Source organism: Wyeomyia smithii, chromosome 3, assembly GCF_029784165.1.
Source record: "Wyeomyia smithii strain HCP4-BCI-WySm-NY-G18 chromosome 3, ASM2978416v1, whole genome shotgun sequence".
NCBI classification, from domain to species: domain Eukaryota; kingdom Metazoa; phylum Arthropoda; class Insecta; order Diptera; family Culicidae; genus Wyeomyia; species Wyeomyia smithii.
In genome coordinates this window covers 141,268,097-141,289,550 of record NC_073696.1, presented here as the reverse complement: position 1 = coordinate 141,289,550, position 21,454 = coordinate 141,268,097, and the positions used below count along the sequence as shown (strand labels likewise).

Below are 21,454 nucleotides of genomic sequence, written 5' to 3'. Positions count from 1 at the left end.
TCCGTTTTCAGTAAAAAAACTTTTTCAAGGTAGCGCAGGAGTATTCTCCTCCTCCATCCAAACGTATAACTTTCGGTAATCTCCCAAACTGATTATTTATCATTCTCGTGTAATCAATAACTCTATCAGTGGCCTCCGATTTATGCCGTAACAAGTATACAAGGCAGTAACGACTATAATCATCTACCATAGTCATTAGGTAGCGATTACCCCGCGGTGTGGCAACCTCCATAGGTCCACACAAATCCGTGTGAATCAGGTCTCCCACGGCTTTTGATACTGATTCGGGCTTCTTAGGAAACGGTCAACGAGCTATTTTACCTTCGCAGCATACCTCACATTCTGAGTTTACTTGACATTTGTTAAAGTTCAACCCAATGCCAAGATTTTCCCGGGTAATCTTCTCAATTGCTTGAAAATCACGGTGGCCAAGCCGACGATGCCACAAGTGAACGCAATTCGGGCTATGATCAAACGCCGCTACCGTCACGAATGCTTTTTGAACAGTACAATTCAAACGGTACAAATTGCCACTTCGCTCCGCATTAAACAAAATACATCCGTTTTTCCAAATTTCGCATCAGGTTTTGGTGAATATTACAGAGCAACCCTCATCGGTAAGTTTACTCACGGATAGTAGATTCCCTGCTAGCTTCGGGACGTGAAACACCTGCCCCACCTTCACAGCTACCTCGGTGCTGCTTTTGTTTACCAAGCGAAATCGGCACGTACCTACACCTGTCGCAGCGATTTTATTGCCATCTGCCAAGCCAACAGTTGTATAAGCTTTCGTTATATCCTCCAAAAGCGACGCATCACCGGTCATATGCGACGTAGCACCGGAATCAAGGAACCACATCACACTTCCAGGGATAAAATAAGGTAGATTTGTCGTTAGACCAACTTCGTCCTGCTCGTCAGGTTTAGTAGCAATGTTTGCTTTCTCGTTGTTTCGCTTTTCTTTATACTTCCGATCTTTTTCTAGCTTTTGACAGTCTCTTCGAAAGTGTCCCTCTTTTCCACAGTAATAGCAAACTTTTTCTTTTCTGCTTTTATCAGGATTCTTGTTTTTTACTGCTGTCTTTAAAACACTTTCATTTCTGCCATTTGCAATCACCACAGTGGATTTTTCCATCCGCCTGCGCCATTCATCCAGAAGTTTTCCTTTGACGAATTCCAAATTTAAATCTGCTTCAGGGCGGCTTTCTAACGCTGTTATCAACCATCGTAGCACTCGTTTAAACTTGATAAAACGATAGCAACAACTCAGTGCTCTTTGAGTTCCTCTCCCATACTTTTTAGGCGATTCACAAGTTGTGAAATACCCGTCAAATGCTCGGCCATACTTCCCCCTTCGGATAAATTCATTCGCAGCAGTTTTCGCAAAACATGAATTTTTGTTGCAAGAGACGAACGAGCATGGTAACCTTTCAGCGCCTGCCACATATCATGAGCTGTCTCAGCATTCATGACGTGACATGTTTGATTATCTTCTATCGAAAGACCAATCAAAGCTCGCGCTTTACCATCTTTATTCCGCCAATTTGCAACTGGGTTCTCCGGTTTTTCAGCATCTACTACGTCCTTTACGCGCTCCTTCAAAAGCACAAGTTCAAGTCGAAATTTCCAGAGCTGCTAGTTGAAGTCGTTCAACTTTTCTACACCTAAACTCATTTCGGCCATCTTGTTTCAGCTACCATGAAAAAGGTTGTATCGTAAACGCAACTTTCACGACGAAAAATAGCTAAATTCTTCGAACTAATACCGACAACTCACACGCCGTGGAAACATACGCGATAACGCGAAACTGAGCCCAAAACCTGTTTGTTAATTAAACCTTTTTTGCATCGATATGACGGACATAAGTAAAAACACGTCTGTTGATTTGTAAGAAAATGTATTCAGATAAAAAACAGCGGAAATAGAAAAAGATAACAGTGTTTCCAGAACGAACATAAAACTATGCTTTTGTCTGCTTCTCTCTTCGGACAAGAGGCTCAATAATGCGGCGTATGGTGTTCAACTCAACATCGTGGAAAGCTGGATGGCATTCGAATCAAATGGGTAGAGTCCACACTTTCTGAAACCATTCCTATGTTTCCCCGATTTTATCCATTTTATTAATGGCTTGCTTGAGGAGTGGTGCAATCTCTTTTCTTGGTAAGATCTGACTGCGTGACTGATCCGCCAGTGCACTAGTTCTTGATTCCAGTAGACTTTGAGTGGATGAAAGAAACTCACATCAAGTGGCTGTGTAATTTGTGTGGAATTGAGGGGCAAACACACCATCTCTATATTTTTTTCCTTATGTCGTTTTCGTTTTTGCGGTGTAGCTACCCCGCGGACTACACTTTGTCCTATCACCGTTTTTTTTTATTTTCCGGACTATCCCGGACTACCCTTTTTCTGTCCCGGACAGTCCGCGAAAGAAACAGAGTGCAGTTTTGAAGACACCAACACAATCGCACGTATGTATCAAAATGAAAAAAAACTGTCAAAATCGGTTTGCTTTGATTATCGTTCTTCGCGTGTCAAACATCAGGTTGGGTTTTATTTTGTCAAAACATTAGTGAAATGGAGGAAATTTTTAAACTTTTGGAATCATCATCGTCCGATTTTTTTTATTTTTGACGCTGACTGTGGAAGTGACCGTACTCCTCGCGTGGAAAATTTCATCACGGAGGTGGTCGATAAATACACAGATGAGGAGGTAAGTTGGATTTGGAAAACCGCTTGTCATAAAATCATAAAAGTTGTAGATAAGATAGGAATTATGCTAACAGTTTTTCTGCCTTTTTGCCTTTCTCCTAGAAAGGTAAAGCAATCACTGGAAAAACCAAAGGTATGAAAGTGCTCCAAAGTGTCGAATCTCGTATATCAATCGACTTAGTTTGACGAGCTGAGCATTTTTTGTATGTGTGTGTGTGTGCGTATGTGTGTGTGTAACGCTCTCCCAATCTCACTCGATTTTCTCAGAGATGGCTGGACCGATCTTCATGAAATTAATTGCAAATGAGAGGTCTAGTTGCCCCATAAGACCCTATTGAATTTAATTGCAATCGGATTTTTAGTTTAGAGGTTATGTTCAAAAATGTGAAAATCACGAAACATCATTATCTCCGAAACTACTCAACCGATTTTAACAAAACTGGTTTTAAATGAACGAGCTACTTAAAAAACCCTTAACTTTTGAGTTTCATGAAAATTGAACGTGCGGTTCAGACGTTATTTAAAGAAACGTGTTCTGGAGAGTGTTTAATCTCACTCATGTTTCTCAGAGATGGCTGAACCGATTTTCATAAAATCAGTGTCAAATGGAAGGTCTAGTTGCCCCATAAGACCCAATTGATTTGTTTTGCAATCGAACTATTACTTTGCCTGTTATGTTCAAAAATGTGAAATCCAGCTATGAAAAGGAACATATTCCGAAGACTACTCAAACTCACTGTTTGTGTGTATGTGAAGATTTTTATTTTCACTCACTTTTCTCAGAGATGGCTGGACCGATTTTAATGAACCTATATGCAAATGAAAGTTCTAGTTGCCATTTTTTTTTCTTCATCTATAGTTCATTTGACACGGCACAAATACAATTCAATGTTTAACGGCGCCAATTATATCTAGTAGCTTACTTTCTAAAGTATCTTAATAACTAAAAGCAATTTTTTTATCCTCGCTGCCGACTACGAGCTGAAACTAAATCTAACTTAAAGCTAGAATATTTTGCATTAAAAGCACAGGTTTGCTGTTTGATGGTTTTCATTGCCATAGGTAAGCAGCATATTAAATTTGTTCCGCTGCTGGGCCAGGATATTACGGACTGGCATATTGGGTTGTTTCCCTCGGGCCTTGAGAGTATCGTGCGGGTCTGATTGCTGTTTCCGGATCCGGGGTCTTAACGTGTTTTTGTCGTTTGGTTGGATGTAGGCGGAAGGGGATAGGACTAAACTGGGGCGTGGATGGATTTCAGGAAAACGTATATAAGGGACATGTAGGAAAGGTCACGGCTCGCCAAGACATCACGAACAGGAACAGCCGGCTGCCTACCTTCGGCCTGAAGGGAAGCTATTAATATAGACCTGGCGTCACGGTGTACAGGGCATGACCAGACAACGTGCTCTATGTCGCGATAACCTTCACCACAGGCACAGATACCACTTTCCCCGAGCCCAACACGACGGAGATGCGCGTCAAATCTATAGTAGTGATTGGACATAAGCCGGGACATCACGCAAATGAAATCCCGACCTACATCCAACCCCTTGAACCACGGGTTGGTCGATACCTTCGGGATTATGGAATGTAACCACCTTCCCAGTTCCCCCTTGGCCCAAGAATTTTGCCAACTGATGATCGTATTCTGACGTACAAATGCGAAAAATTCATTAAAGGCAATTGGTCTTTCATAAATATCACCGTTTGTTGCGCCCACCTTAGCCAAAGAGTCCGCTTTCTCATTACCCGGTATCGAGCAGTGAGAAGGGACCCACGCTAAGGTAATCTGAGTAGATTTTTCGGATAAAGCACTCAGATGTTCCCGTATTTTCCCCAGGAAATACGGAGAGTGCTTAACATCTTTCATCGATCGGAGAGCCTCAATGGAACTGAGACTGTCCGTAAAGATGAAATAATGGTCCGTGGGCATTTTTTCGATAATCTCTAGGGTGTACTGAATTGCAGCTAATTCTGCGACGTAAACAGAAGCAGGATTATCGAGCTTATGAGAGACGGCTGAATTGTTATTGAAGATACCGAAGCCAGTGGACCCATCAAGGAGTGATCCGTCAGTGTAGTACATATTGTCGCAGTTGATGTTTCGATATTTATTGGAAAAAATTTTAGGGATCTGCTGCACGCGTAAATGATCCGGGATTCCACGAGTTTCTTCTATCATGGATGTATCGAAAAACACAGTAGAATCAGAAGTATTTGATAAGTCGACACGATTTGGAATATTCGAAGAAGGGTTAGTATTTTGGGACATGTGATTGAAATACTATGTCATAAAACGGGTTTGAGAGTTAAGTTCGATTAACCTTTCAAAATTTTCAATCACTGGACGGTTCAAGACCTCACATTTGATTAGAATACGAGAAGACAGGCTCCAGAAGCGGTTTTTCAATGGTAGTACTCCAGCTAAGATCTCCAAACTCATCGTATGGGTCGATTGCATGCAACCCAAGGCGATACGCAAACAACGATATTGTATTCGCTCCAGTTTGATCAAATGTGTGTTTGCTGCGGAGCGGAAGCAGAAACACCCGTACTCAATAACAGACAGTATCGTTGTTTGGTAAAGCCTTATAAGGTCTCCTGGGTGGGCTCCCCACCATTGTCCGGTTATTGTACGAAGAAAATTCACTCTTTGTTGACATTTTTTCATCAGATACCTCACGTGACAACCCCAGGTGCCTTTAGAGTCGAACCAGACACCAAGATATTTGTGTACCAAAACCTGAGAAATCGTTTTACTCATTAATTGTGTTTGAAGCTGAGCAGGTTCATGCTTCCTAGAAAAAACTACTATCTCAGTCTTCTCCGGAGAGAATTCGATACCTAGCTGTAAAGCCCAAGCAGACAAATTGTCCAAGGTATCTTGCAATGGTCCTTGCAAATCGGCAGCTTTGGCTCCTGTAACAGAGATTACACTGTCGTCTGCAAGTTGTCTTATCGTGCATGAATTTGCCAGACATTCGTCGATGTCATTTACATAAAAGTTGTAAAGAAGGGGGCTTAAACATGAGCCCTGGGGAAGACCCATGTAGCTAATGCGAAAAGTTGCCAAATCGCCGTGCGTAAAATGCATGTGCTTTTCGGACAACAAATTGTGCAAAAAATTGTTCAAAATTGGAGAAAATGCTTGTCGGTGAAGCTTACCCGAAAGAATGTCAATAGAAACGGAATCAAAAGCCTCCTTAATGTCCAAGAACGCAGACGCCATTTGTTCTTTGCGAGCATACGCCAGCTGAATATCTGTTGAAAGCAACGCAAGACAATCATTCGTCCCTTTGGCACGGCGGAAGCCAAATTGAGTATCTGATAGTAGACCATTTGATTCGACCCAATGGTCTTAACGACGGAGTATCATTTTTTCCATCAATTTCCGGATACAGGATAGCATTGCAATCGGCCTATAAGAATTGTGATCAGAAGCTGGTTTCCCTGGTTTTTGGATGGCGATCACCTTCACTTGCCTCCAATCCTGCGGTACAATGTTTTGCTCCAGGAACTTATTGAACAAGTTCAACAAGCGCCTCTTGGCATTGCCGGGTAGATTCTTCAACAAGTTGAATTTGATTCTATCTAACCCAGGCGCGTTATTGTTACAGGACAGGAGGGCAACTGAAAATTCTGCCATCGTAAAAGGTGATTCTATCGCGTCGTGGCCCGGAGACGCATCGCGAACAATGTTTTGCTCAGGAACAGAGTCCGGACATACTTTCCTGGCAAAATCAAATATCCACCGACGTGAAGCCTCCTCGCTTTCGTTGACCGTTACGCGATTCCGCATTCTTCGGGCTGTGTTCCAAAGAGTGCTCATCGATGTCTCCCTCGACGTCTCGTTCACGAACCGACGCCAATATCCGCGTTTCTTTGCTTTAACCAAACTTTAAAGCTTGGTATCAAGCTCCGAATACCGTAAATAGTCGCCAGGTATACCTCCCTTCTGGAAGGCCAAAAACGCGTCGGATCTTTGCGTGTAGACATCGGAGCACTCTTGGTCCCACCACGGAGTGGGAGGCCGTTCTTTGATCGTTACGCCGGGATATTTCTTCGTTTGGGCTTGCAACGCGGCGTCGAGAATCAAGCCCGCGAGGAGGTTGTATTCTTCAAGTGGTGGATGATGTTGAATCGACTCGACCGCTTTTGAAATCATTTCCTCGTATAACTTCCAATCGACATTCCGTGTGAGGTCATACGGAATGTCAATTGGTCGCATGCGAGTTGACCCGTTTGTAATTGAAATAAGAATAGGCAGATGGTCGCTACCGTGAGGATCGAGGATTACCTTTCATGTGCAATCCAACCGTAGCGACGTCGAACATAAGGATAGATCCAAAGCGCTTGGGCGCGCTGGAAGTTTCGGGATACGTGTCATTTCACCGTTGTTTAAAATAGTCATGTCGAAGTCATCGCAAAGGTTATAGATTAAAGAGGAGCGGTTATCATTGTAAGGGGAACCCCAAGCCACACCATGAGAGTTGAAGTCTCCCAAAATCAAACGTGGCGAGGGAAGAAGTTCTATTAAATCAAAGAGCAGCCGTTGCCCAACCTGTGCTCTGGGAGGAATATATATTGAGGCAATACGAAGCTCTTTACCTTGTATTGTCATTGAATAGCACTTTTTAATCCCTAAAAGTACTCATATGGGGTGTCTCGATCAAGGCGAATAATATTAAAATCATGGAAGTTGAGATCAATATTTGAAGTAAGCCATGTTTCACAAAGGGAAAATGCATCGCATTTGTTTTTTTTTTATCAAAACTTTAAACGAATCAATTTTTGGTAAAATACTTCTACAATTCCACTGTAAGACAGAGATAGAATCCTTCATATACGCAGTTGAATTAGGCATCGAAGGATACAATCGCTGCAAGGAGGGGCCATTGGGCAGTCAACTGCTTCAAAAATGATCTAACTGTTGGGAGGAATGCTGTAAGAAAAATTTTAATTGGATCGAGTACATTGAAATTTTCAAAAATCCAGTCCACAATGTCAGAAAATTCCACTAATCCAGAGTTTGTTTCATCAACTGGATGTGCAAAAGGAACAACTGGGGTTTTAGATGTTGCTGGCAGTGCTGGAAACTCCTTCTGGGACTTTAAATTTGCAAGCCCAGGAGGAGTTTGCTTCGGTTTTTCCGCAGCACTGTTTGGTTTGTTCGTACTTTTCAGGGAGTGCAGATCCGGCAAACGTAACGCGAAACGAGTCTGACGGAGTGTAAACTTTTATACCGCCGACGAGAGACATGGACCGCAATTGCTTACAATCCAAAATCTTCGCCTGTGTTTCTGTATTTTTGAAGCAACCGGTTGCGCTTTTTAGGATACACTCGACAGACAGACTCGAATCGGTTATGACACCGTCGATCTCCACGTCTCGTGCGGGTATGTAAACGCGATACTCGCGTGTGAAGAGCTCAGAGCAAGCGATAGCATTGGCCTGTGCCAGATCACTGACCACGACACGGAGCTTGTTAGGTCGGACCTTGGAAATTTCGGTCACGGCCTTGTACCCCTTCGTCAGGTCTTTAGAAGTTTGCAGTATGTTTAATCGCTTTGAATTCACTCCTGCCTTTGGACGAAAATAAACAGTATAGCTGCCCTGTTGAGATCCGTCCGGGTAAAGACTGGGGCGAGGGGGGACTGGAGAATGAACAGGGGAGGGGGTAACAGAAGGGTCAGGGTCAGGGGGGTTCGGGGATGGCGGCACGGGAGGCGAGGGATCTATATCCATCGCGCTAAATGTAGCGCACTAGCGCCGACAAGAACACGTACCTATTTACTTCTTCCTTCCAGCAGTGGTTGTCCGATCGTTCGAAGCTGCACCCAAAGCTGCCAGCAGCACCAGTACAGCAGCATCAATACAGCCACCAGCAGTGAGCCGGGTGTGAGATCACTCAGCACAGCGACACGACTCGACTGTCAAGTGATGGCCTTGAATTAGAAAGATCTATTCACTGTGCACAGATCAAAACTGCAGCTGGTATTTTGCACCAATACAGCCAAAGTTGCGAGCCGGGTACAGAACGTAGCGACACAACTCACAATCTAGTTGGCCTTTAGCGCGAATAATACACTCTTTTGTTTGGCTATTCGTACACACGGACCGGATTTTAATAGAACGACCACTTTGCACATCCGTTTCTGTCGAGTGTTCGACGCGGGATGAATGATAGTTGCCATTGTAATTGGATTTTTATTTTAGAGGTTTTGTTTAAAAATGTTAAAATCACGAAACATCAATATCTCATGAACCACACAACCGATTTCAATAAAATTGGTATCAAATGAACGGGCTATTTTAAAAACCCTCAACTTTTGAGTTTTATATAGATTGAACATGTGGTTCAAAAGTTATGAAAAGAAACGTCTTCTGAAGACTGTTTAATTTCACTCATATTTCTCAGAGATGGCTGGAACGATTTCCACAAAATCAGTGTCATATGAAAGGTCTAGTTATCCCAAAAGACCCTATTGATTTTTTCGCAATCGGACTATTACTTTGCCTGTTATGTTTAAAAATGTGAAATCTAGCTATGAAAAGAAACATATTCCGAAGAATACATAAACTCACTCACTTTTCTCAAAGATGGCTGAACCGATTTTCACGAAATAAGTGTCGAATGAAAGGTCTAGCTGACTCATAATACCCTATTGAATTTTACTGTAATCGAGCTGTAACTTCGTCTATAATGTACCGAATTGTGAAAATCACGAAACTTCATTATTTCAGAAGGTACACAACCGATTTGATCAATTGTATTATCAGATGAACAGGCTAGTTAAGGGTTAACTGATGAATTATGATTTAACACGTGGTTTCAAAGTTTGGCTGCCCTATACGTTCCCATTTCATTTGATTATAATCAAACTAAGCAACCGTTATGTATTAAATTGTTAATTAAACAACGAAATTCTATTATCTCAATGATTACAAGACTTATTTGAACATTACTAGTGTCATACGAACGAGTCATCTCTCAAACTTACAAATAACAAACTTCATAACAGTTTGATATGTGGTTCAAAAGTTATGGAAAGAAAAGAAATTCAAAGGCTATTTAAAACTATATCTGCTTTGATCAAAATATGTGGCCACAATATAATTTAAATGTGCTATCGTACCATTTGAATGTTCCCGGTATCGCTAATTACTTATATTACGCTATTTATTGAGCATTTACATTACGTCAAATTTCATATTTTATACTTATACATCATTATTTTAGAACCCAAAAAGTGAATACACATTTATTGGATTGAAGCGTTCATGTGAATCTATTTTTACAAATAATAAGTTTGAATGAGAAAGGCTGGGTCCGACCGATAGGTGGATTAATTTAGGTTTTTTTTGAATATTGTATAGTTCAGGAAAAATTTCAGACTAACGTGAAATACCGCAAATTATCTGATTGAGCGCTATAGAAGGTCGGATTATTACCGCAAAAATATGAACCGGGGGCGGAAGACTATTGATGCCAGGAAACTGATGTTAGCATTCTTGTGGTGAGTATGAAATAATTATTAAAGTATATTTTTAAAAAGTATTTTTAATTTAAGTCTTTATGAAGACAACGGTATTGAGAGCCGCAGGAAATTGGGGTGTTGCACGGTATGTAATACATTGCCTTTAAGGCCTAAATACACACACGGCGTAATGACGCCTTCTACATGCAAATTTAAAGGCCTAAACGTGCCTTCCGCTGGGACGCCTTCCAACCAGCGCCTTTCAATTTGCCTTCTAGGCTTTTAGATGCTGGAAGTTACTATGGAAAGTTTCAAAAAGGTACTGACAAATTTCGCGAGGAAGGCGTTCTTACGCCGGGCGTGTATTTAGGCCCTAACGTTGGAAGTAGTGCGCTGTATAGCGCATCCGATGTGTAAAATAAATATTGTCGCCCCAGTAAATTCAGGTTTTTTTCAGGTAGTCAATGCCTTCCAAATAGATAAACTCTCTTGCTACCAAAACTAAAACGATTTAATCCTTATGTGCTCGACGGGGTACCCGGATACCCGCAAGTTAAAATCTTTGTAACTTTCGCAATTTTCATTTGATTTCGATAATTTTAGTACCAAAAGATTCAGTAACTTACATAATTTCGAGTCAGCGTCAACGTCAGTGGTCTTATAAATATTTGAACAGTATCTTACAATTATTGGATCAAAGCTCATAAAATCTCTTCCATAGGTCATTTTGATGGTTTTGAGAGGATTGGTGGAAGTCCTCAATATGGTCTTTCCGGAACAGATTCCATTGAGACGAAACTGGTTCCACTTGGTACTAAAATATCGAAATCGGATAAAAATTGCGAAAGTTTAAAGAATTTTGATTTCGTGGTACCTGGGTACCCCGTAGGACACGTAAGGGTGTTTTTTTTTTTTGAAGTAGAATACTTCTCTCAGGAAGTTCGGCTACATAGGGATGTGAAATGAAAATCTAAAACCGAAAAAAGTGAAAAATATGTCCAATTTCAAATGCTAATAAATCGGTTGGTATTCGATGGATTTCCTTCGTTCTTGCAGCAATAGATTGGAAAATCTTCTAAGAATCTTCCCAATATTAGATAATTGTAATTTTATTATTCACACTATTGTACTATTGAAAATAGTCAAGCCTTGTCAAAACGAAAAATTCGACCTCTGATTGGTCGTTATATGCTTGCTTCCCAAGCACGGTCGACAGGATCTTATACCTTGCAATTGAAAACATGCTATTTGGCCTATATAAGAGCCTGTTTCAGCCGGAGCCGCTCATGATCATTCTTCGTCTCACGCTTGGTGTGTACAGACGTGTTTGTTACAACTGAAAGTTTTAGTTTACCTATCGCATTCGTTTATTTTACCTACACGCAAAAGTTGGATGGTGCGAAACCAGGACAAAATTGTGCGTTTTTAGCGCAATTGTTGATGTAATTCGGAACCAGTACAATGATTGCGTGTTGGGCATAACGCAATTAATGCTCTAGCGTTTCTCCAATGTATTTGGCAGCTCCAAACTACTACACCTAAACAGTTTCAACTGGTATCAAGCAGCATTGCAAAGCGAGCGAGAAGCAAAACCATTCTCCTCCTTTCTGCTTGAGGACGAGACATATGCTACGCTTTTCAAGTCTTTTGCACACACGCTTTCGAGATACTTTTTCTTCTTCATGCATTCCTCTGAATAGCAGCAAGCACGCACCGACAGTATGAGTGAGACTAACAACACTGGTATCAAGTATGTACAGGACGGGTGTCTCGCTCATTTCGTGAAGCAACGAAATATCGCCTTGTGCGTCGTTATCTGAACCGAAAGAGAAGAATGACAAATAATAATTATTCAAAATTTACAAGTGTTGCCATGAAAAAATAAGCAACGCTTTTGTGGCTTTGTGGAATGGAGGGTTTTGCTAGTTTTGCGGTGAAGCTAGCGTTGATTACAAAATGTTGTGAACAGAATTTTGTTTCGTTTTTTTTTTTGCAAATCATTCAATGGTACTTTTTAATGACCAAATCCATCGAGATAAATCGATCGAGTATTATAGCTATTTCAATCTAGTGAGTTCACAAGTTGTTGTTTGCTGCTTGCCCTGCTCCATGAGTAGCAGTCACTAATACACTCGACGTGAGAAATAAAGTGTCGGTATATGATACATATTCTGATTTCATTCTATGTCAATGTATTCGCAGTACAACTGTTGCGTTATGCGTTTCACACATTTATTGTGCGATTTGTGTGCGACATTTGTGTGAATCGGGAAGACACAATGATTGTACAAGACTTCAACTTTTGCGTGTATCGCATTGGTTATACAACAGTACGTTGTCGTGTCCCAACGAAATGGGAAAAACGGGTTCCAGTAAGGAGCAAAACAATAGGCGTCCTCGTGACCCTGCTGAAAAGGATGATGGAATCGCCAAGAAGATACTAGCTGCTAACAAGTTTGCATCGCTGGCTGACCAAATTACCGAGAAAACGGAAAAGAATGAGAAAATGCTGCCTTTCTACGTAAAAGGTTTCCCGCCTGGACTAAGGCAACACTTCAATGAACTTATCAGCAAAGGGCTGATAGCTACCCTGAGGCTATGCACGGACGGCTACAAAATCGTCGTTCCATCCACCCCACATTACAAGGCAGTAGAGGCTTACCTGAAGCAAACAAAAGCGGAGTATTTTACTCACGATATTGCAGCTACAAAACCATTCAAAGTTGTACTGCGTGGTTTACCGGAATTGGAACTGGACGAGTTAAAAACGGAGCTTGTCGCTTGCGGCCTAGAAGTGGAAGCAGTATACAAAATGATAAGACACAACAAAGCCATCAAGTATCGTGATCAGTTATACCTGATCCACCTGACCAGGGGCTCAACTACACTGAGCACAGTGAAAACAATCACCGCCCTATTCAACATCATCGTTCAATGGGAGCGATACAAACCGATTCATCGCGATGTCACGCAGTGTTCCAATTGCTTGAACTATGGACATGGCACAAAGAATTGCCACATCAAGAGTCGCTGCATGAAATGTGCAGGTCCGCATCGAACAGTGGATTGTCTTGTTGAGGAAGCCGAACAAATCAAGTGTCTCAACTGTGACAAAGAGCATGCTACGAACAGCCGTTTCTGTCCAAAACGAGCAGAATTTATCAAAATTCGAAGTGAAATTGCCAATCGCCAGCGACCGTCGAATAGAAAAAGTGTACAACCTAGCGTTACACCAACCCCGCCAGCGACTTCAAGTACGTTGCCGTTTCCACCTCCTCCAACTGGTGGTGTTCCTAGCCGGGACCCCCCCGGATTTTTGAGTTATGCACAGGCTGCCAGCATGCCCCCAGCAAGTAGCAATTTGTACTCGATGGAACAGCTAGCTACGCTGTTTCTTAAACTTGATCAGCAAACAAAGGCTTGTCGCACCAACCAGGAACAGATTGCGGTCATGATGACTTTTTACTACCGTCATGGATCCATTCTTTCGAATCCTTAACTGGAATGCCCGCTCTGTGGCCAACAAGAAGTTAGAACTTCTACATTTTCTGAACACACACCACATCGATGTCGCTGCAATAACCGAAACACATTTGAAGCCGAACATAAACTTCTGCCTGCCGGAACACTCGGTAGTCAGACTGGACCGCACAACCTCAGCTGGGGGCGGGGTTGCAATCGCCATAAGGAGAGGACTACCATACAAATCACTACCGAGTTTCAACACAACCTTTGTCGAAGCTGTAGGAATCGAAATTACCACCACTGATGGACCACTCACATTTATTGCGGTCTATTGTCCGAAGCAGTCTCGTCGGGCAAATGGAACCACGATGAAATTGAAGAACGACATCCAAAAGCTGTCTAGAAGAGGAAGCAATTTCGTCATCACAGGTGATCTCAATGCTCGCCACTCCGCTTGGGGTGACTCCAGGTGCAACTTAAATGGTAACATCATCGTAGAAGATTCCGAAGCTGGATATTACTATCCCGCTCATCCGGAATTGCCAACTTACATCTCTCCTGGTGGTGTAGGCTCTAAGCTTGACATTTTTCTGACCAACATCACCGATCGATTTTCGATTCCGAAAACCATAACAGAGCTCTCCTCGGATCATCTTCCGGTCATCGCTGAGATTGGTGCTAACGTAGAGCGGCGTCAAGTTCAACAAAGAAGAAATTACCATCGTGCAATTTGGGTTCAGCTGCAGCGGTATGTTGAAAACCATCTTGATGCGGACATCACTTTGAACAGCACTGGAGACATCGATCGTACTCTACAGTCCATGATAGACGTCATCCAGGAAGCAGAGTGCCGCTACATCCCATCTGTTCCAGTGACATGTAAGTTTGCGCAAATCGACGATAACACCAAGCGCATAATATCCTTGCGAAACTCGCTGAGAAGGCAATATCAACGTACCCGCAACCCTAGGCACCGATTCTACGCTAGACAGCTGACAAAAATCGTTCAAGAACGTCTGGAGAAAGTGAAAAACAGACAGTTTGCAACCGAATTACGTAATTTGCCCAACTGCTCACGGCCATTTTGGCGTCAGGCTAAAGTGTTGAAGAACAAACCAAAACCCATTCCGCCATTAATAGTGAATAGTGAAACTTTGCTAACTTCCCGCGAAAAGGCTTGTGCTATCTCTCAGCATTTTGCCGCTTCCCACAATCTTGGTCGTGATATTGTGAGTGGAATCGAACCAGCTGTCAGTGAATCGATAGTAATTCTGGCCCGCACACCGAATATCTTACCACCTGATCAGCGGATAACAGTGGACGAGGTACAAAACAACATTAAATTCTCTCGGAACATGAAGGCTCCCGGATTTGACGGAGTGTTTATCTTGTGCTCAAAAACCTTGGACCAACAGCCTTGTCTGTGGTGGAAAAAGTGTTCAACCGATGCCTTGAATTAGCGTACTTTCCAACAAAGTGGAAACTGGCGAAAGTGATTCCCATTTTGAAACCAGGAAAGGATCCCACATGCCCCAAAAGCTACCGTCCCATCAGTCTGCTTTCTGCCCTCAGCAAGGTATTCGAACGATGCATCTACAGCCGTATTCTGTGCCACGCAGAAGTGAACAACATATTCCTGGACGAACAGTTCGGTTTTAGCAGAGGCCATTCAACAACATATCAACTGCAGAGAGTAACAAAACTCATCAATCGGAACAAGGAGCTATCTAAAACAACTGCCATGGCCTGCCTGGACATAGAAAAAGCATTCGACAACGTGTGGCACGACGGGCTTATCTACAAGCTACAGCGCTACAACTATCCCGTTTATCTAGTGAAGATTGTGCAAAACTATCTTACGCTGCGCAAATCTCAGGTCTGTGTGCTGGGTGGCCTGTCTGACCCATACGACGTAGGAGCTGGTGTTCCACAGGGCAGCATCCTTGGTCCTGTTCTGTACAACTTATTCACATCAGATATTCCTGAACTACCCAATGGAGGCATCCTGTCGCTGTTTGCTGATGATACCGCCATTATGTACGAGGGCAGACAGATCAACCAAATAGTTAAAAAGCTGCAAACTGGGCTTAACGTCTTCGTGAATTACCTCACCTCATGGAAAATTTGTGTGAATGCAGCAAAAACTCAGACCATAGTCTTCCCACATCGGAATAGTCAACGTTTGGTGCCGACAACAAAGATTCGGTTGAACAATGTGGATATTCCCTGGTCGTCAAATGTTCGGAAAAACTTTAGAAACTGAAGAAAGAGGTGGAGCTTATCAAATGATCGCTCTGAGCCGGAATAAAGTCACACATATTTTTCAAGTTATGTCATTCCACCACCTACGAAAAATAATTCATTGCTATTTCCATCCCTATATAAGAGTCTGTTTCAGCCGGAGCCGCTCATAATAGTTCTAGACAGCGACAAGTCGTCCTTCCTTGGCAGCAGCACTAGCCCTCTGGTTGGTCACCACGTCTCAGGAGCAGCGCGGTTTTTCTCAGCGTGTGTACAGCGACAACAGCAGTCGTCCTTCCTTAGCAGCAGCACTAGCCCTGTGGTTGGTCACCACGTCTCAGGAGCAGCGCGGTTCTTCTCAGCGTGTGTCGCCAGACAGCCATTATTCCCCCCCGTGTTGGGGCAGCATGAAGATTGCCATCAGGAAATCCAATTTTGGAAATCAAAATGCCTTTTTGAAGGCAAATAAACAAGTCATTGAAAGTTAATAATTTTTTCAACGCAAGCAAGCATTCTGTGTTTCATCCTAACAATTTAAATTTGTCGCACCCGTCTAATTTACTGAATGTGAAATAGCTTCCACAGTGCATGTTGTCCGTGTATCTTAATTCCCCCAATGTTAGGGCAGCTCAAAGGTTGTAATTAGCAACCGATTTTGAACCGCAACATGCTTTTTTCAAGGCAAATAAAAAAATAATTGGCAAATAAAACTAATAATTTTCTGGCATCAACACAAGTAGACATTCTGTGCGGGATGCAATCAAATTCTGTTGTAGTTGTCTAATTTTCACTTTATTTAGTAAACCCTAGTAAAGGCTGCGATCAGCATAACCGACATTGAATAATAAACTGCCCTGTTGGTACGCATTCACAAAAGCAGTAAGTTCGACTATGCAGAGCTAATATGAGGTCGATTCAATCAATCAGCATAAACAGAATTTCGTCGTCTCCCAGCTGCCAAGTTGCACATGATGCAACACGCAACAGCGAGCAAACGAAATCGCTTGATGTTACAAACCGCAATAAGATACGGGTTAAAACCGTTGCGTGTGTGAGAGCACCATCGGTGTTTATTCGCTGGCTACACTATCTACTGTCTACTGAACGCAATAATCTGCTTACATGCGACATGGGGACGGGAACATTTTCTTCAACCAAGCTGCACAACACGACACAGAACATGTTATTTTGTTGCTTCAATGATAGTGCTATCGGTCCGGCTCGACAGAATGTTCACAAGAAATCATTTTTGTGCATCCGTGCTACGAAACTGAGGAAAAACTTTAGAAACTGAAAAAAGAGGTGGAGCTTATCAAATGATCGCTATGAACCAGAATGAAGTCACACATATTTTTCAAGTTATATCATTCCACCACGTACGTAAAATAATTCATTCCTATTTTCATCCCTATTTAAGAGCCTGTTTTAGTCGAAGCCGCTCATAGTAGTTCCGAACAGCGACGACAGCAGTCCTCCCTTAGCAGCAGCGGGAGCGAGCAGTGGGTACCATCGATAGCGGATAGCGGCCACAACTGTGCCATGGCTGCGGATAAGCGTAGCAGTTTCATCGGATCTCACCATCGATAGCAGCAGGGCCAGCAGATGCAGGTACAGCGGATACCAATGGCGGCCACAACTGTGGCATGGCTACGGATAGCGTAGCTGTTGCAGCGGGTATATCAGCATCGATAGTAGCAGGGTCAGCTGATGCAACGACACTCCCTTCACTAAAATGCTGTTTCAGTGTGGTAGCGGGAAGCATCAGCAGCAGGCTTGCATGAAGTGAATACATCAGCCAGCAACTTTCTCTAAGGCCTCTGCCATAGTAGACGCGAAAAGCGGCGCGAACCGATTCGCTCGGCCGTAGGTTGATGTACAGCTCTACTGATGGCTGTACATTAACCTACAGCTGAGCGAATCGGTTCGCGTCGCTTTTCGCGTCTATTATGGCAGAGGCCTAATGGGAAAGTTGTATCAGTTTGTTCAGAAGTATATTATTGTCGGTAATATTACAGAGATGCGATTGCGTAAATCCGATTTTGAAGTGAACAATTGTTCTTTTGAGAACAAATAACACACTTATTTTAAGAGTTAATAGCTTTTGGTACCAATAGCAGTATAGTGACAGCCTCGGCGGTAGATGCAGATGCAGCCGGTACTTCCTTGAGGCCGATGTAAAGGTAAATGGGAGCAGCACGGCGAAACAGTTCGGGTTATGCTTAGACGCGCGTCATTTTTCGTTGTTGATATTCCCCACATGAAACGACGCGCTTCCGTATGATAGCGGTGGTATTAGCGGTAGATGCATTTGCCAACACTTCCTCCAGTAAAGCCGTGTCTAGTTTTCAATGTGAAAACACCTTTCTCATTGTGTTGACCGTGCGCCTTAGTCCTCACTATCAAGGTAACTCAGAGATGTAAGATAAACACTACATCCTATGATAAATTGAACAATTGTCCTTATAAGGACAACAAATGAATTAATGAAGATTTAATTTTGAATTAGAATACTTCTCTCAGGAAGTTCGGCTACATAGGGATGTTAAATGAAAATCTATAACTGAAAAAAGTGAGAAAAATTTCAAATGCTAATAAATCAGTTACTTTTCGATGGATTTCCTTCGTTTTTGCAGCAATCGATCGATTCCTACCAAATGCATGAAATTGAAATTTTAACATTCGAACTATTGTACTATTGAAAACTCTTAAGCCTTGTCAAAACACAAAATTCGACCTCTGATAATCCAAAGTTAATTATCTTTATCTACATGCATACTATGACTATTATTACGTGTTTGCGTTGCTTAGTGTTTGGCTACGGTCATGCAGAACGCAAATAACGGCGCGATGCGATTCGGCAAGACGAAATCTGTTGAAATGTATAGCTCTACTTCGCTTTAAAAAGAGCTGTACATTTCACCACGGTAAGGTGAATCGCATCGCGCCGGCATTCGCGTTCTGCATAACCGTAGCCTTTGTTCCGTTCCCGTTTAATGATGTCGTATTAAATGTGCATATTACAATTCGGCAGCACTTCAACTTCTCATTTGCACAAAATTTATAAATATCCAATGAACTTCATTCAAAATATCAGACAAAAAGAAATTACAATACTGCCAATGAACGGTCAACGTTTATTTACTAGAAAAAATGACTGACACGCAAGCAGCCAGGTTATCTTTCTAGTAAAAGTATTCTACTTCAACCTTGCGGTCGTGGCTTTGCATACAACCTTCTTGTGATTTTTCGAGCACATAACGATTAATATTTTTCTCGAGTTATCGAAATAAAACTTTATTTTGAACTTTGGATTGTTATTTACAGGTTCGCTGCTAATAAAAACTCTTATCGTGTAATTTGTTCTACTTCTCGGCGTCAACATTTTACAAACACCTTGAAAACGTTTTGAATTTTTTTCACGAAATCGCCAAGGAGTTTATCTGTTTTCCATCAACCGACGATGGCAAAAAACAAATAGCAGCAAAATTTCAATCGGTATTTAATTGAGCAAATTTTCATTATTTAATATAAACACAATATTTTGAAGATTGCGAATTTCCCTGACGTCCTCGGTTGCATCGATGGATGCTATGTTTACATACGGAAGCCAGTTCAAAAAATTCGATCAACTTACGCGAATCGACATGATCTGTTGTCTATAACACTTCAGGCGGTGTGCGATGCAGACAAGAGGTTCCTGGATGTATTTTTAGGAACGCCTAGCAAAGTTCACGATGCTAGAATATTCGCAATGTCTAGTATCAGCTCAAAATTGCGCGACATTTGTAGCCAACAGTACCACTTACTGGGTGACGCCGCATACCCCATACGCGAATATTTGCTCACTCCCTACAAAGACTTCGGAAATCTGACGGCGAAGAAAAAAAATATAATTTAAAGCATGCTCAAACTAGAGTAAAAATTGAAAACTCTTTTGGATTATCCAAACAGCGTTTTCGCCAGTTGGTAAGGTTAGATTTTTTCACAGTTTTGAAAATGTGCAAATTTATAATGGCATGCTGTGTATTGCATAATATATGCATAGAACTTGGTGACCAGTTCCTTGAAACTGACGACAATGACGAAGAAGAACCTGAAAGTGAGTAATTAAATTCAATTTGCAATTAAATATTAAGATTGGGTTAACAGTCTGAAAATACTATGACATAGTGCAAGGACTTAGAAAATCGCGTAGCTTACCCAACCCAAGTAGTTTTATTAATCATATTTTTACAGATTGTTGATTTTTCAGTGGGATTTTTCTCAATTTTATTTTAATTAGCACTTCATTCAAACAAATTATTTCAAATTATATTACATTTATTGACATATTTTATTTCACTATAATTATAGTTTGGTTTTTTTTACTCTATTATTGCGTCCGACGAGTTTTAAGCAGGAATACTCTGGAATCAACATGTTTTTTGTACTAAATCAACATGTTTTTGTACTATCTCGTTAAACAACAATGTCTTTTGAAGGTTTTCTGACTTGGATACTTATGTATGACGTAGAGCTTCTAGCGCTTAACGCAATCAAGTAGAAAATTCTAAATGTACTTAGCATTAAACTTGCCACAGTTTTTTACTTTGCCAAACAAGGTTGCATATTCAATTTTGGGGTGCTTTTTCGTCGCGTGCCGATAGCTCACTTCACAAGTACAATTTTGAGAAACGATGACAAACTTGTAATCTCTAAGTAGCACTGCAAGTTTGTCATGAATCGTTTCTCAAAATTGTACTTGTAGAGCGAGCTATCGACACGCGGTCAATTGAATGAAATTGACACCCTAAAATTTAACATGCAACCTTGTTGACAAATATATGTAAATCGATCAGTTTGATCCTATCATTAAAACTTACAACCTTGTGATGTATATTCTTTCTACAATTTTAGACAATGGTGAGCCAACCCAACAGTGCACAGGAACTGCAAGCAGTGAAAATCGCCGAAACGATGTTCTTCGCAGGCTTGGTGAAATAAAATGCGATTCTTTAACCGATAGCTTTATATAATTATTTAACAACTTTGCTTACGTCTGTATGTATGTATGTGAATGGGTATGTGTGTGTATGTGTGGTTTGTGTATGCGTGTGTGTGTGCGTCGGAGTGTGTGTATGCATATGCTTGTGTATTTATAAAATTATACAACAAATGTGACAACAACAGACGATTCCAAACGAAGCAAAGATCTGAAACCAAAAAACGATATTTTAATAAAAAAACAATGTTGTATGTTAATATTTTTACCTATAGTTTGTCTGCTATTTTATTTAACACCGTGGTAATTGCATCGATCCTCTCCATTCGTTCCCTGTGCCGTTTTTCTTTCGCTCGTTGGTTTTCCTCGTAGGCTTCCAGCATTGCGCGCTGCACTGCGATATTAGACTGGCCGGGTTTTGTTCCGGGGTCTGGACTCGTTTTTCGCGATTGTTTTGGGCTGTTCTTCATTTGTATGGATGTTGTGTCCATTGTTACCTCCGGCTCCAAGGAATCGTCCATTGCAGCTATTTCCCTAAACTCATCTGCAAATTTAGAGTTCATTCGGGAAGCTCCAC

The 21,454-nt window shown here is 41.7% G+C and overlaps 1 pseudogene; it reads left to right on the top strand.

The window, feature by feature from the left end:
- The first annotated feature begins 439 nt into the window (after positions 1–439).
- Positions 440–21,052, top strand: LOC129728621 (putative nuclease HARBI1; annotated as a pseudogene).
- The last annotated feature ends 402 nt before the right edge of the window (positions 21,053–21,454 follow it).